This window comes from Nylanderia fulva, unplaced genomic scaffold, assembly GCF_048542155.1.
Source record: "Nylanderia fulva isolate GAGA-0341 unplaced genomic scaffold, ASM4854215v1 Scaffold7, whole genome shotgun sequence".
NCBI classification, from domain to species: Eukaryota; Metazoa; Arthropoda; class Insecta; order Hymenoptera; family Formicidae; genus Nylanderia; species Nylanderia fulva.
The window spans coordinates 2,189,886-2,203,962 of record NW_028190807.1 but is presented as its reverse complement, the minus strand read 5'-3'; the positions used below and the strand labels follow the sequence as shown (position 1 = coordinate 2,203,962).

Sequence of the window (14,077 nt, the reverse complement as noted above, 5' to 3'; positions counted from 1 at the left end):
TAGTAAAGTAATTACAGCAGTAGCGATCATAAGAATAGCTCTAGGCAAATATGAAATCAGCACGATATGTTTATATCAAAATTAGAAATACAAGCAATGTTTCTCTTCGTTACGAGGAACTAAGAATATTAAATAGAATATTAAAACTTACAGGTATCGTGTGTATAATTATAGCAATTTATATTTAAATAATCTTATTGTACAGAGAAGAATAATCACCACATCGTGAAGTTTTTTTAGTAAAGTAATTACAGCAGTAGCGATCATAAGAATAGCTCTCTAGAACGCTCCTGGACTGACAATTAACTCTATGATATCTTATTTCGGCGCACGTCCTTCGAACAAACGATTTCTACATTCGGTGGCGACAAACTTTTCCCGCGAAATTAGAATTCTTAATACAACCCTTTCGGGTTCTATATAGGAAGGGAATGAATTCGAGAGTACATTCATGACGGTGGAAGAACCGGCCGAAGAAGAGGTACGTCTCCGAGGAAAAAGCAAATTTAATGAAACGAGAAAAACCTCGGCGAAGGTGTATTTGTAATGCAAATACCGGGACCGACGTTCCCGCAGGGACGAAAAATGAAAGGCTCGAAACAGGCGGGAAACGAAATCGAGTGTCCCATCGCTCTCGTTAATCCGATTCCGAATTCTTCGTCGTTCGCCCGCTCGCACGCTCGAATCACGTTTCTGACGTTTGCGCACAGCCTTGGAAAAAAATAATCCTAATATTTTCCCCTCCTTAATTACCTCGGAGATTCGGATGGATTATACAAAGCCACACGATTCATTTCGCGAATGCTTAGTACTCGAAATAATCTCACAATCAGATCAGAATATTGGCAGCGATTTCACTTCTGTGATCGATTTTTACGCGTACAAAGTTTCCGCTTAGTGTTTGTGAAACGTGAAACGCCATTCGCGAAGACGGAAAGATAGAAAGGAAACTAGTGCCGAGAGGATTGAAGGAATCGTTATTTACCGAAAGTTGAGACCATATTGTTCCCTTTCGGCGGACGCATTGTCGAATTAAGAGCTTTTGTGTCGGAGGACGACAGGGGTAGGCAGAGCAATGCGCTCGTCCGCGTCTCTTTTCAGCCAACAGTCCATTCGCATCTCCTCCTCTATGGTTTTGACATGTTTCACCCGTCCCGCGTCGCTTCACGCAAATGAAAGCACTTTTCCGCCGAATAGACAAAATAAATCGAGTCGCGCATGACAATGCCGATAATTTCGCAACAATACGCATTCGCCCCCGGTCGACGTACGCACGAATAAATACGCGGCTTGCAGGAAACGCGCGTGAAAAAACGCAGACGAGATCGGTAGGGTTGCGCCACATTTCTTCTCCAAACAATGACTAACTGCTAGAGGGTAAATCAACGCGAGTCGAAATGGCTTTTTCGCTGACGCTCGGCGTACTTCTTCGAAAAAACAAAAATCGTTCCTTATAGTGAAAGCTCGAACTATTCAGACAATAGTTCTAAGGAAATTGCAAAAATCTGTATTTCAATATTGTCGTTGAATATCATATATAGCGCTCTTGCGTTTACAAAGCCGAAAGAAAAGCGCTGACCAAGCAAAGGGGGTTGGTACGACTCGATGATTTATCCGTGATAATTAAAGGACCGAACGTCACCACCGGCTGCGTATCGATGACCAACGGCCGGTGCGTGAGTCTCGTATTAATAGGGTGTTTTAATATCCACCGCGAACGTTACCCATATCAATTTTAGCCTCAAAAGATTCATTGAACAAACGCGCGAAATTTTATACAGCAATGTTATATAAAGACGTTTTTTTTTTTTTTTTTGCTAAATGTGCAACGTTCGCGTATCTGATTAAAAGCGCGAAATTATACGATGTATGATTTCCACTCTGTCTCCTTCTTTCTCTCAAAGTACTTCGATATCACGGCAAATCACAAATTGTATCAACGTAGAAAAAGCAAAAACAAATTAGAAACTCTTGTTTACCGGTTAAGTTTCACCGATAGCGTTTACAGAAATGCAATCACCCCTATAGGAACACTTGGAATTTCGTCGTAGACATGTGAAAACTCTTCACGACAAGCTCTCGAAATTCGCCAAAGTATCGAAGAAGTTGGATGGGATATGGAATCACGATGATGTGGAAAAAGGGAACTTTTTAATGGCGTATACCCAGGTTCCAGGGCCCCTATCGATGTTAAATCGTTCCTAATGCTTCGTCTTTCAACGCGACACTCTATACTCTATAGACTAAACAACCTTCTTTATTTTCTCAGTAAGAACTTATCCTCTTAGCTGCAATCTTCTTTCCTTAATTGCAATAAAAAGAATCAAGTAATACGGTAAGAAATTATTGTTCTCAACGTAAAGCTTCTAAAACGCTTATTCCAATGACATAAAATTATTCGTCTCTGTCATCCGATATTAAAATAAAAAAAATTTTTTTAAATTATATACGTATTTTATTACTTCTTCACTTAATCGACTAATATTAAAATAATCATCTTTTTCTTATTATATCTTATCTACCTTATATTTTTTAAGCAAAAATTCATAAATTTATTACTTCAACAATCATAATAAAAAATAGTATAAAAATATACATATGTAATATATACTTTAAAGTATTTGATATTATCAAAACATTTCTATATTATAAGAGTGACGATAAAATAAGCATCATTTCGTCGAAATTTCCAAATTTGTCACAACATCCAATCACCATTTCACTTCCGAAAGTAATCTGTCGTTTCTTGCCATCTCTATCTCTACCGCGCGTCAATCTAACGAATCATCTCATCCAAGGTCGACCTCTTCGAAATCTTCTTTACTACCCTCGAAATCCCCGGGAGCTACTACCGCCGGTGGTAAAATCCAGCGCCTCGATATCCACTTCTGAACTGCAGGAAAAATGGGAAGCGTGAGAGGTGCGTGGCCGTGCAACATCGAGAGATAATATACGAGTGTGGCGCGAGTCTGTGCGCAAACTTGATGTAGAGACCTCTCTTGAAAAGTGGCTGTCCTTCGCTGGTACCACCGGCGGTTTCCACCCATGATTTACAGGTGTGGGCGACGTCGTCCCGACGGTTCTCAGTCTGACTGAATCGAGGATTATCTACTACACGCAGCTGTAAAGGGAGACATCCAGGATCCGAGCACCCTTAACCACTTTGAACTCTGTTCTAGTGTTTATGTGAAAACTTTGCTCGCAAGTGTATGCTGTTACATCCCAGAAGAGACAAAAAAGATCAATTTATAAACAGGTGAAACGTTCTTTCTATAGACGTGTTTATGTAAGATAATCAGAATAATCGATACCTCAACGCTTGAGGGATATATCGACACGTGTCATTTTTTTTAACAGACGCATAATCGACAAGATTCAAAATAATCGATTTAATCTTGTTTTATTCCGCATTTTCAATGTTCGTTAATTTTGTTGTTCTAATTTTTTATTATTGTCTATTTTTTAATTTTATAGCAACACTTGATAAGAGCCCGTATCCTAGAGCCGAAACGTTGCGTTCAACATTTTTGTATTAGTCAGTCAGGTCGGATTTTAATAAATCACTTTGAAATGTATTCATCACTGGCGACTTCGTTCTAATCATTTAAGATTTTAAAAATAATTATTCAAAATTTTTCGTTACAATAATTTCGACAGTTTTAGAATAATCTTAATACGGCATTTTTCAATATTTTTAATTATTCCAAATATTAAGATAGCATTACATTCTTCTTCCGTACTGAAATCATGATCTAAAACCATATCTTTACGCGAGGACGAGTTATATTTTCGTCTGCGGTTTTGTCCTCGCATCCTTCTGTCTGTCGAGTGCTGCAGATAAAACGTTAGGAATTCACAATAGGACAACGTCGTCCGTCATGGCCTAAGACTCGTTCCGTCCAGCCGCAAGTTGGCGAGTATCCGCGCGTCCGAACAACCACCGAAGAGTCATCTACGTTGGTAATTCGCCGACAGTTTCCGCCATTCTCCCGACTCGTCGGGACACCCCGAAACTTTCCCCTGAGAACTCCGACGACTTTGGCAACGGCGACTTACATATGTATCGGGTAGACATACGTGTAGAAGCTATACGTACACGAACTCACGGATCCGTCGAATCGGAATCCCACATCTTCGGGAGATTTCTTCGCCTTCGTTCATGACGGAAATGGACCCCTTCTTATTTCGAACTTCCTCTAGACTCTAGACGAAAGAAAGAACCTACCAAATTTTTTCTCCCCTTTTTCTCATCGAATTCGCAAAGCGCTTTATTGAGTTTTAACGCGATCGCGTTAGAGCGGGACAGAACGGCCCGTAAACTGGTTTCTCTTCAGCTTTAAATCCGCCGTGAAAACGAGTCGAAGGTACAAGCCCAGCACACCTGTGTCACATTTACTGAGGGATGAATCTGCCATTTTAACGAGTGCTTTTAACTCTCTCTTCTCACTGTAATCTCATTTAAATTTAGACACGGCTTAATTTTTAATAATAAATTGTTTTATTCAAATGAAATTCAATTCCGAGGAAGAACTTTCTAAAAATTTCTCATTTGCGCACGTTGTTCGATAATTTCTAACACCACGTTTTATTACATAATGTCGTGAACACAAGAAGTAGAGCGCTGACGGTTTTTCGTCACAACGCATTAGTCGCGTGGACGTTGACGAAGCAATTAAATAAATGGTCGTAAATTGTAGCTTCGGGATCAATCTGCCATTTCAAGGAGCGCTTTTAACTCTCTCTCTCTTTTCTCTGTAATCTCATTTAAATCTAAACACAGCTTAATTATTAATCATAAATTGTTTCATTCAAATGAAATTCAATTCCGAACAAGAACTTTCTAAAAATTTCTCATTTTCGCACGTTGCTCGATAATTTCTAACACCACGTTTTATTACATAACGTCGTGAACACGAGAAATAGAGCGCTGACGTTTTTTCGTCACAACGCATTGGTCGCGTGAACGTTGACGAAGCAATTAAATAAATGGTCGTAAATTGTAGCTTCGGGATCAATCTGCCATTTCAAGGAGCGCTTTTAACTCTCTCTCTCTTTTCTCTGTAATCTCATTTAAATCTAAACACAGCTTAATTATTAATCATAAATTGTTTCATTTAAAGGAAATTCAATTCCGAACAAGAACTTTCTAAAAATTTCTCATTTTTGCACTAATTTCTAACACCACGTTTTATTACATAACGTGAACACAAGAAGTAGAGCGCTGACGTTTTTTCGTCACAACGCATTGATCGCGTGAACGTTGACGAAGCAATTAAATAAATGGTCGTAAATTGTAGCTTCGGGATCAATCTGCCATTTCAAGGAGCGCTTTTAACTCTCTCTCTCTTCTCTCTGTAATCTCATTTAAATCTAAACACAGCTTAATTATTAATCATAAATTGTTTCATTCAAAGGAAATTCAATTCCAAACACGAACTTTCTAAAAATTTCTCATTTTAGCGCTGACGTTTTTTCGTCACAACGCATTGATCGCGTGAACGTTGACGAAGCAATTAAATAAATGGTCGTAAATTGTAGCTTCGGGATCAATCTGCCATTTCAAGGAGCGCTTTTAACTCTCTCTCTCTTCTCTCTGTAATCTCATTTAAATCTAAACACAGCTTAATTATTAATCATAAATTGTTTCATTCAAAGGAAATTCAATTCCAAACACGAACTTTCTAAAAATTTCTCATTTTCGCACGTTGCTCGATAATTTCTAACATCACGTTTTATTACATAACGTCGTAAACAAGAAGTAGAGAGCTGACGTTTTTTCATCGCAACGCATTAGTCGCGTAGACGTTGACGAACCAATTAAATAAATGGTCGTAAATTGTAGCTTCGGCAGAGAAGGACGACATCGTGATGCGAAAGCGCCTCCATTAAGAGTCGTAGCACCAGCCATCCTCTTCTCCCTCCCGAAATGATGTTGGAAGCCACTCTCAGCCCTCGGTTGTCGTCGCCGACGTTACAGGAATCACATTGAATCTACAAAGGGTTGACGGAAGACTTTCATCAATGCATACGACGCCTCCATTGTTCTTGCAGTGAGATTGATCCCGCGCGGCACCCCACGGTTTATTCCGCGGAATAACCAGCCGAAGGATGCCGTAAAACGATATAGCCTCCTTCGGAATCTGAGGGGCGCCGGAAAGAGTGATAATAGAAACACCGTGTTGAAGGATATTAAATTTCTCTTACATTTCGAAACATTCTCTTTTATTTAAGACCAACTATTGTAATGGAATATCCATTGTATTATATTTCCTTTACACCAGTTCTTATCACAGCGTTATCGCTGACAGTATCCTATTCGCGATACGCTCTCGACTGCAGAGAGATACGCGAAAGTACAATTGTAACAGACATTTAGGTAGAGCAAAATGAATCTGAAAGACTTGAGAGAGGAATTTAAATATGACTACGTATACCATATATACAGGAATAACAAGAATATCATTTCACTTGAACGACAGTGACTGACAGTGTTGAAGATTTCATTTATATTTCAGTGTACATGAGTCACATGTATCGAAAATGTATATAAAATATGCAACAATTTTTAACAGCTCAGCTTGCTACCAAAAATTGAAGAAACTTGAACACTGGCTGGCTGACTGACTGGTAGCGCATAAACTTTTAAAAGCGGGCAACGGCTGAATAATGTTCATCTCGCTGATCGCGGCTATGCCTAATACGAAGGCGGAACCACGTAGCAGGCGCAGGAATCGTAATAATGCACGTAACCCGCGCGAGAAATATATATACAGAGCGTGGAAGATAGATTTACGATGCGACGTCTTGAAGAGGCCGCAGAGAAATGTAAGCGAAAGCGCGAGCGCGAAATATAAGGAGGAGAATAAGGAATGGAACGACAGAATAGTGGGTGCCTATTTAGCGCGCTACGCCGGCTATGTCAACGTTATTATACCGCAGATTCTCAGGGGAGAACTCTCGTACCTTGAGAAGGAGGGACGCGACTGAAGCGGATGTACATCACAGAAGTGGTTTTTTTCTATGTAGATAGGCCGATATGGTCGGCAAAAACGAACGAACATATATTCGTGCTCCGAATATTGCTTTTGATGGAAAAATTCTACAGAAATATTTGTTAATATTCTCGCGCTTTAATTTATAAATCCTCATACTGAACGAGGATGATTATAGGGGTTGATTTTCATATAATAAATGATAGACTGTAACGATTTGAAAAAGAAAAAAAAGAAAACTATATCTGATCTCGGGAGACTCTCGCATCTGCAATCTCGTGTGAAGAAAGAAGTTCCGCAGGTATGGGATATTCAAGGTAACCGCAGCAATAACCGTTTCTCGACCCTCGAGAGAGCGAGCGAGATTGAGGCGCCTTTTATTCTCAAACGCGTGCGAAGTCTCGAGCTGTGCTTTAATATAATGAAAATTCTTATGAAAAGCTAATATCTTCTCTCGATGAGAGGACGCCGACGTCAGTACCGCAAAACATTATTCAACCTCATTGCATTGAAATAATTATGGGACACCATTAAAAGGCACTCTTTGTTAAAACTGTTACAGATTCACGTCCACGGTAGAAATCTCCAATTTGTTTTTCATAAAGCAGACTTTTCATTAATTCAACATGTTCTCGAGATGATTTTAGACAAACGTGTACAAAAAGGAAAAACAATCGCCGTCGAGCTCGTTAAAAGTTTCGAGTCTCTTCGTCTCTCATAAAAAATACGATTTTTAGGGTATCTGTGAAGCCGTCGAAATGGTGCTTCCATCAGATGAAATCACTTTTCGTCGTTACGTGACATTAGCGACGATATTCCAGGACGAGCACTTGGTACGCAAAAGTAAGGAGTGTCTGCTGTCGAGTTTGCAAGCCGTCCTCTCTCTCTCCGTTTCTCAAATGTAAAAAACGCGAACGCTAAACGAAACAAGGAGCCGGGGAGAAAGAAATTTTTCCGCGCGACGGAAAGAAATAAATAAGAGCGACGAGGGTGGTTATATGCGGCGGGAAAGGAGGATAGAAAGAAGACTGTCGGCAGAAGATAGATCAGGCAGTACCTTGGGGATTCTGTCTTTACGTTTGCCAAAGCGTACTCCACGTGGAGCTTACTAGCAAAAAGAACGGGCCGGAGCGATAAAACACGCTGCGCACTGCAATAATAAATCGCACGTTAAATTTTTTTACGACAGTATTACCGTGAGATTATCGAGTCGTGGTCTTGGTAGTAAATCCGTAATAAAGTGCCAAGTATCTATCTCCATAAATATAAGTCGGGAAAATATGAGCGCTTGAATGTCACATGTGAGTGTCACATTATCGATGAGTCTCGCAGTTCAACACTCAATTATTTCACATATCGTTATTAAGAAATAAAAAGAAATCACAAAAATAAATAGAAAATGATTATGCATAAGCGTCTTATAATTAATAAAGAGTAGCGAAGATACAATTTATTTATACATGCTGAGTCGCACATTTTTAATGATTGGAAATTTAAGGTATATTTTCAAACGATTAATGGATATTTTATATAATACACATACGTGGAAACTCTCTCTTTATAATCTTTTACTTTCCCTTACTTCTTCAAATTCCTTTTTCTTTTGACGAATATTCAGATAATTGACAGTTCGCGCTCGAATCCCCACGAAAGGAGGGATCCTTCTACGTTTCCTGAGTAAAATTGATTCGACCATGAATGGACCACTGCATAGATGTAAATCGCATTGTCGTAACAGTGAATACGGGTTCGCAGCAAAGGTCTGATCGACCAATTAGCTTCTGTAGAGGCCCCTCGATAGAAGCATGCATCAACTTGAATCGATGCGCAATTATAGCGGGTACATAAGCGAGGGAAATAAAGTCAAATGGGCATGTAAACTGCTTTCCCTATATAGATATAAGTATATCGGAATAAGAAACAATTCTCTTTATAGATTTTTGCACTACAATTTACTTTTGCAATTTAATTTACTTTGCTTGTTATTATATTGGCAAAATATGACTGCTAAACATAATAGAGTACAAATTGTACTTATATTGCTTTTTTAAGTTTCTACTTACATTTATAAATTAATATTTTGCATATTATATTTTTCGTGATTTAATATATCATAATTTGTCTTTTGTGTTTCTAGAGAGAAACACGAAAAATTACGAGCAAGCTTGCAATAATTTTCTATAGTGTCCTCTCTAAGAAAGCTTTCGTATTATTTCACTCCACGGATATGTGAATTTCTACATAGAAAATTCTATTCAATTTAATGATGAATTAATTTTTAACGAAATATCGTTCTTTTCTAAACATGTATATTGTTTTATAAATATATTACACCTTTTTATAGATTATTTTTATTTATAAAAAATATTTATAATGTATAGTCTTCATTTACCGTTGATAAGAGTACAGGTTGATAAGAATATACTTAGGATGTGAGATACTACAACAAGAGCTTCTGATAAAATCCCACGAGTAGGTAAAGAAGACTTCCATCGATAATACAGGATGGAGCTTGCGAAGCTTGCAAGCTGCAAAAGCTTTTTCTGAGTTACCCATAGAGTAGCGTAAAAGCCACATCCTTGTCTCCATCTAGTTAAATCATCCCTGAACTCAATTGTTTGTATTTAGATAACATTTTATTTATGTATATAATACTAAATTCCAATCAATCAAATAAAAAATATTCGGAAAGCTTCTGATTAAGCTTCCGGAAAGCTAATTCATAATATTGTCAAAATCTACACATATACGTTTATTTGCTAGTTTAAATATACTTACATTGTGTTGATAAAATAAATATTTAAGAAAAATATTTTACACACACACACACATATATATATATATATATAATTGCCATAATGCATAATGTGTAGTAAACATTTCAATGAGAAATTCAATAAAGGCGAATATGTATAACGCGAGCGTATAATGTAAATTGCATGTAATTTAATGACAAATGCTTATCAAACAATTTCTCCCACAATCGTGTATAAATTAATTCCATTAAAGAATATACATAATACATATTAATCGAGTGGTCATATGAAAATTTCTATTAAATTTAAATAATTTCAACTTGTAGAGAGCTTTTATATTAACGCTGGAAATTCTTTATATAAGAATTCGAATCGTAAAAAGCTTTACCAAGTGTCGGATTTCAATAAAAATGATTCTACAATACACATGTCGCGTATAAATTGTTCGATCATTGCAATATCACAAACATAAAGAATCATAATATTATACCAAGTATGTGATTCGATAGCATCTATCTTATCACTATAGTGTATCCGCATTCCTTTCGTGACTTGCACGAATGAAGAAGTCTCGTGTCACATTCCAGAATATATTTACTTGCACATACAATGCAGCATAGCATCTATTAAAGCAGCTCAGCATGCTATTACGTTAGCTTAGCCTAGTCAAATTTATCACACAATATTCGATATAATAAATTCACTATCTATACATCATTTTATCGGTTTAACAAAATTAATAATAAAAAAAATGACCGCAAGATTTTTTTCATCAATCGAACACATGACTACACATTTCATAGCGGGAAAAGAACCACGATATTTATGTACGTATATTTATAAATAAACTGAAAACTGGGTAATACTGGCACATATCATAAAAAGCTTTCATTGAAAAACTCGTTAACCACGCCATTGATAGCAGTACATACCGCAAGGCAAAACGCACGGCTCTATGTCGGTTAATAGTCCGAAAACTGTAAGCACAAAAACACAAAAAAATAAAGCATACGGGTATTGAGCGAGATAAAAACCGAGGGTGAGAAAAAACGGTGCGGGTCCGACGAAAACTACCACTGATGTGAAGCACCGATATACCGGAAACGCATCGCGCCGCATTTATGGTCGCGCGCTATCGCGGTCATAGAATTCCTCATCAAGCTTTTTCCGTCGAAAATATGCGCGTAGAGAGAGAGAGAGAGAGAAGAAAAAAAATAAACGAGAAGCGGTTCTTCCGACCGCGTGCCAAGCTCCGCGAGAGAAAGAGGCAACGAGAGGTTCTCCGCGAGATACCCTGTTTATCGAAAAAATTCCTCGGCGAAAAGAACGCTTTTCCCCTTGCTCGAATATCACTTTTCCTTTTTACGCTCAGTGAACTATCAATGCCCCCGAGTTACCAGCAAAGAACAGGAAGCGTTTGAGTTTGTTCAAATCCATCTCGCGGCTCCCGAGATGCGAGACGTTACGTTGCTATCGCGAAATATCTTTCGATATCGAAGAGAAAAATCAAAGACGAATACTTCGGCACGCTTCTTACATCACTTTCCACGGGATAAAAGCAACTGTTCTCGCGATTCTGATTTCTTTTTATAAGAACGTGTATATAACGCGTTGCGTATACAAGATATTCAGAGCGACTACTGTATCACGTTGAAAACGTAAATATACGAGTTTTAATTTGATTGAAAAAAGATATTCTCCGCCGAGAAAATAACCTTCCCTTTTTACTTTCCTTTACCAAACTTGCGTATTCTTAAGCGAACTCTTCAAAGTTTGTCTGAGCTTAAAAGTTCACACAGTACCTATATCTTCAACGAAAGTCTAGTATTCGATTCCGAAATCGGAATACTACACTGTTTGTTGAAAGATGTTAGAAGTTTAAACGACAATCGGCAAGTGTGCGAAAGAAAATGATTCAAAGTCGAGACACGTATATGGAAAATTGATGGAAGAGAGATATCGTGGCTTCTTTCAGTCGCGTTTAGAGATGTATCATACGCGCCTCTGACGCCATAATGGTAACAGTTGTATCGAGGGGTTCAGTTGTGCTACTTTAAAGAATGAAAGAGATCACGGATGAAATCCGGTGGAGTACAGAGACGAGTGGTTTTAACGATACTCAATCTCAAAGATTGGATTGCGTTGCATTTGAAGGCGAGTAAGGGAAACGAGACGCTACAAACATCCGGCAGTTCGTTTCCGTCACTTCCGCCACTTATTCGTGAAATATAGCGCTTACCTCAAGCGCCGAGAATTACGACGCTGTAATATTGAATCCCCCGAGTTAGTGGTCATATGATAATATACTTAAGTGGCACGCGAATCGATTAACCCGAGCGTGAATAATTTTTAGCCAACCGGTATTTTCGCCGACAACTGGTTTCGCGCGAGTCGCTGCTTATAATTGAGCATGTACAGTATTCATAGCTCGTATTAGATGATTGATCCACTGCCCGACCCCGTCTGACACTCCTGCTCTTTGCGCAAGCCGGCTGTGATTATGGCTCTCGCGCCCTCAGGGAGTTATCTTCCTTTGCGGTCCCGTGTCGCGCCCACGTTGTATCATACATTATATTTTGCTTCAACGAAGCCTGCACTGCTGTAGATTACGTTGTTGGGAATTTGCCGTTAACAAGAATAAGTAACTATATAATAGAATATTAATAAATAAAAAATCGTAGATATAAATTTACCAGAATAAAAAAATAAGAAAAAACAAGATTGCAGTGAACGAAAATGATTGCATTATATTTAGTCAGAAGAGGAAATTGCATTTGTGTAGGTGAAACGTGTTAAATAACACGGTAATACAATGCAGCTCAAATTGATGTGATAAAATGACAATTTTCCGACTAAATAAAAATCTTGAAGCTGTAAAGTGTATAGCATGAGTAAGTTCGCAAACGATAAAGTAGGACTCAACCTCATTTAAAGTGTTAATTAATCATGATAAGGTGATGAAAGCCGTCTCTTCAAAAGAGCGTCTGCCTCCCGCGTCAAGCCTGATAAGTCCCCGGATTAAGACTCCCATCGCGACCAAGATTTATCGATACACGATGAATCGAATAATGGCATACGACGGTAGAAACGCGCGCATAAGGAACGCGATTAGTCTCGCTCTCCCGCACTCGGTCGTTCCAGGTTGAACGAGAATCCATCACGCGGACATATTGGATTTGAGAGAGGATCGAAAGCTCGTTTCCTATGCAAGCGCATATACTATCCATCCACGTGAGCTTTCATATTCCGCGATATTTTCTCGACAAGAATATTCCCATCGTGTTTATGCGACCGAGCCAATAATTTCCGCGAAAATTGTTTTCCTCATAAATCGCAAATATTGTTACGATGTCTGAGGGAGATCTTTCAAGTTCTCTCCGAATCGAAAGTAAACGATCGTTTTACGTAAAGTCACGAATCCGCACATGCGCAAGATATTCCTCCTTAAAAAATGATGCGCGTACAAGAGCGCTCGATAAGTTTGCACGAGCCTAAAATCCGGATGCAGAGAGGGATGAACCGTCGTACCTTTGACTTATCGCAATATCCCGACGTAGACTCAACATTGGTATGAATAGCTATATCAACATAGTGGTGCGCTGCCCCTCGTCTCCTTCTTCCGAGACTCTCTATAACTTCATTTTTCAACAAGCTCGAATATTATACGAACGCTACCTCGAAGTCACTGAGACCTGGTAAATTTCGAATCTTCCACATCTGGTTCGCGCTGCATCTATCTACCGTGGAAATCCGCCAACTCCGGGTAACAAGAACGTTGTGGATATTTGTCCTACGTGAGATTCGTCCTTCAATGTCTCTCAACAGGATATCGAACTGATACTTGTTGCAAATTCGAATAAGTCCGTACCCGTGTTGCATGCACACGCGCGAACCTTTCCCGGGAGTGAGAGTGACGTGTATTTGGTATCGACGTAATCGATAAAGGTACAGTGTTATTTCATACGACGGTGGTAAAGAGAGAACGAAAGGGCCACGAAAAGCGTACGCATACGGTTTTTCGCGCGTACAATTTTCGCGGAATAATAAATTTAAAAGCCCGATCGTGTCGTGCGAGCAAAAATCGATGATGAAGGTGCCGCGAGCGGGCGAGCAATTATCGCTAATCCGGAATGCGAAGTGCCGTGAGATAAATGGCGAGATGATAAAACGCAGCAGCTGTTATCTTCCTCTCTTTCTCTTTTCCTCTTTCCTTTCCTCTCGTCGGCGTGCAACTTCATGCAAATTCAAATAGCTCCCTCTCTCTGTCGCGATAATACGATGGGCGATGGCAAAACGAACTATCTCACCGTTTCTTGACGCTCTCTAGAC

The 14,077-nt window shown here is 38.9% G+C and overlaps 1 protein-coding gene across 1 annotated transcript in view; it reads right to left on the bottom strand.

Annotated features, from left to right (window-relative positions):
* Positions 1–14,077, bottom strand: part of hwt (SH2 domain-containing adapter heavyweight) — a 135,777-nt gene that overhangs the window by 85,586 nt on the left and 36,114 nt on the right. The window lies entirely within an intron of this gene.